The sequence below is a fragment of the Arachis hypogaea genome, chromosome 3, assembly GCF_003086295.3.
Source record: "Arachis hypogaea cultivar Tifrunner chromosome 3, arahy.Tifrunner.gnm2.J5K5, whole genome shotgun sequence".
In the NCBI taxonomy this organism is placed as follows: domain Eukaryota; kingdom Viridiplantae; phylum Streptophyta; class Magnoliopsida; order Fabales; family Fabaceae; genus Arachis; species Arachis hypogaea.
Window position 1 is genome coordinate 76973641 of NC_092038.1, and position 3882 is coordinate 76977522.

Consider the following 3882-nt stretch of genomic DNA (forward strand, 5'->3'; position numbering starts at 1 on the left):
GAGAATGCTAGGTGACTTCACTAAACCAACATCCAAATTTGATGGAAGAAGCATCTTCATTTTGGCCATTGGAGCAAATAATTTTGAGCTGAAACCTCAATTAGTTGCTTTAATGCAACAGAACTACAAGTTTCAAGGACTTCCATATGAAGATCCTTACCAGTTTTTAACTGAGTTCTTGTAGATTTGTGAGATTGTAAAGATGAATGGAGTAAATCTTGAAGTCTACAAGCTCATGCTTTTCTCTTTTGCTGTAAGAGACAGAGCTAGAACATGGTTGGACTCACAACCTAAAGATAGCCTGGACTCCTGGGATAAGCTGGTCACGGCCTTCTTGGATAAATTCTTTCCTCCTCAAAAGTTGAGCAAGCTTAGAGTGGATGTTCAGACCTTCAAGCAAAAAGATGGTGAATCCCTCTATGAAGCTTGGGAAAGATACAAGCAGATGACCAAAAAGTGTCCTTCTGACATATTTTCAGAATGGACCATATTAGATATATTCTATTATGGTCTATCTGAGTTTTCCAAAATGTCATTGGACCATTCTATAGGTGGATCTATTCACTTAAAGAAAACGCCTGCAGAAGCTTAAGAACTTATTGACATGGTTGCAAATAACCAATTCATGTACACTTCTGAGAGGAATTTTGTGAATAACGAGACGCCTCAGAGGAAGGGAGTTCTTGAAATTGATGCTCTGAATGCCATATTGGCTCAGAACAAAGTGTTGACTCAGCAAGTCAACATGTTTTCTCAAAGTCTGAATGGATGGCAAAATTCATCCAACAGTACTAAAGAGGCAGCTTCTGAAGAAGCTTATGATCTTAAGAACCCTGCAATAGCAGAGGTAAATTACATGGGTGAACCTTATGGAAACACCTATAATTCATCATGGAGAAATCATCCAAATTTCTCATGGAAGGATCAACAAAAGCCTCAACAAGGCTTTAATAATGGTGGAAGAAACAGGGTAAGCAATAACAAGCCTTTTCTATCATCTTCTCAGCAACAGACAGAGAATTCTGAGCAGAGCCCCTCTAATTTAGCAAATTTAGTCTCTGATCTGTCTAAGGCCACCTTAAGTTTCATGAGTGAAACAAGGTCCTACATAAGAAATTTGGAGGCACAAGTGGGCCAGCTGAGTAAGAAAGTCACTGAAACTCCTCCCAGTATTCTCCCAAGCAATACAAAAGAGAATCCAAAAGGAGAGTGCAAGGCCATTGATGTAATCAATATGGCCGAATGCACAAGGGATGAGAAGGACGAAAATCCTAGTGAGAAAGACCTCCTGGGACGTCTCTCAAGCAAGAAGGAGTTTCCTATTGAGGACCTAAAGGAATCTGAGGCTCATATAGAGACCATAGAGATTCCACTAAATCTCCTTCTGCCATTCATGAGCTCTGAAGACTATTCTTCCTCAGAAAAGGATGAAGATGTGACTGGAGAGCAAGTTGCTCAATATCTAGGAGCCATCATGAAGCTGAATTCCAAGTTGTTTGGTAATGAGACTTGGGAAGGTGAACCTCCCTTGCTCATTAGTGAACTAGATACATGGGGTCAGAAAACTTTACCTCAAAAGAGACAAGATCCTGGTAAATTCTTAATACCCTGTACCATAGGCACCATGACCTTTAACAAGGCTTTGTGTGACCTAGGGTCAGGCATAAATCTTATGCCACTCTCTGTAATGGAGAAACTAGAGATCATTGAGGTACAGCCTGCCTTATTCTCATTACAATTGGCAGACAAGTCAGTAAGACAAGCTTATGGATTAGTAGAGGACGTGTTGGTAAAGGTTGAAGGCCTTTACGTCCCTGCTGATTTCATAATCTTAGACACTAGGAAGGAAGAAGATGAATGCATCATCCTTGGAAGACCTTTCCTAGCCACAGCAGAAGCTGTGATAGATGTTAATAGAGGAGAAATTAGTCCTTCAAATGAATGGGGACTACCTTGTGTTTAAGGCACATGGCTATCCTTCTGTAACAAGGGAGAGTAAGCATGCAGAGCTTCTCTCAATACAGAGTTAGGCAGAGCCCCCACAATCAAACTCTAAGTTTGGTGTTGGGAGGCCACAACCAAACTCCAAGTTTGGTGTTGAACCCCCATATCCAAACTCTAAGTTTGGTGTTGGGAGTCCACAATATTGACCTGACAACCTTTGTGGCTCCATGAGAGCCCACTGTCAAGCTATTGACATTAAAGAAGCGCTTGTTGGGAGGCAATCCAATTTTTATTTATCTAATTTTATTTAATTGTTATTTTGTGTTTTAGTAGGTTCATGATCATGTGGAGTCACGAAAAAATTATTAAAATTAAAAACAGAATCAAAAACAGCAGAAGAAAAATCACACCCTGGAGGAAGGACTTACTGTCGTTTAAATGCCAGTAAGGTGCATCTGGTTGGCGTTCAACGCCAGAACAGAGCATGGATCTGGCGCTGAACGCCAGAAACAGGCAACATCCTGGCATTTGAATGCCAGGAATATGCCCTGAGGAAAGCTGGCACTGAACGCCAGTAACAAGCATGGAACTGGCGTTCAACGCCAGAAATATGCTGCACATGGGCGTTAAACACCCAGAACGTGCATCACTTTGGCGTTTAAACGCCAGAATGGTATGCTAAGGCATTTTACATGCCTAATTGGTGTAGAGATGTAAATTCTTGACACCTCAGGATCTGTGGACCCCACAGGATCCCCACCTAACATATTCCCACCTTACCTCCTAATTAATCCTATATCACACTTTCCCAAAAACCCTTCACCAATCACCTCAACCTCTCTTCCCAATTACCCCTTCACCACTCATATCCATCCATTCTTCCCCATAAACCCTACCTACCTTCAAAATTCAAAAATCTTTCCCACCCAAACCCACCCTAAATGGCCGAACCTACCCTCTCCCCCTTCCCTATATATACCCCCCCATTCTACTTCATTTTCACACAACACAACCCCCTCTTCTATACCTTGGCCGAAACCTACACCTCCCCTTCTCCTCCATATTTTCTTCTTTTTCTTCTTCTCTTTCTTCTCTTGCTCGAGGGCGAGCAATATTTTAAGTTTGGTGTGGTAAAAGCATAAGCTTTTTGTTTTTCCATCACCATTGATGGCACACAAGGCCGGAGAATCCTCTAGAAAAGGAAAAGGGAAGACAAAAGCTTCCACCTTCGAGTCATGGGAGATGGAAAGATTCATCTCCAAAGCCCATCAAGACCACTTCTATGATGTTGTGGCCGAGAAGAAGGTGATCCCTGAGGTCCCTTTTAAGCTCAAGAAAAATGAGTATCCGGAGATCCGACATGAAATCCGAAGAAGAGGTTGGGAAGTCCTATCCAATCCCATGCAACAAGTCAGAATCTTAATGGTTCAAGAGTTCTATGCCAATGCATGGATCACTAGGAACCATGATCAAAGTGTGAACCCGAATCCAAAGAATTATCTTACAATGGTTCGGGGGAAATACTTAGATTTTAGTCCAGAAAATGTGAGGTTGGCGTTCAACTTACCCATGATGCAAGGAGATGCATGCCCCTACACTAGAAGGGTCAACTTTAATCAAAGGTTGGACCAAGTCCTTATGGACATATGTGTGGAAGGAGCTCAATGGAAAAGAGACTCCAAAGACAAGCCGGTTCAACTAAGAAGACTGGACCTCAAGCTTGTGGCTAGAGGATGGTTAGAGTTCATTCAACGCTCCATCATCCCCACTCCATCATCCCCACTAGCAACCGATCTGAAGTTACTGTGGATCGGGCCATCATGATTCATAGCATCATGATTGGAGAGGAAGTAGAAGTTCATGAAGTCATCTCCCATGAATTCTACAAAATAGACGATAAGTCCTCTACTTTGGCAAGGCTAGCTTTTCCTCATCTTA

At 42.2% G+C, this 3882-nt stretch overlaps 1 non-coding gene across 1 annotated transcript; it reads right to left on the minus strand.

Moving 5' to 3' along the window:
- Positions 1-367: 367 nt before the first annotated feature.
- On the minus strand, positions 368-471 carry LOC112793364 (small nucleolar RNA R71). Its single transcript, XR_003198060.1, has one exon. It is a non-coding gene; the product is annotated as a small nucleolar RNA R71 (small nucleolar RNA).
- Positions 472-3882: the final 3411 nt, after the last annotated feature.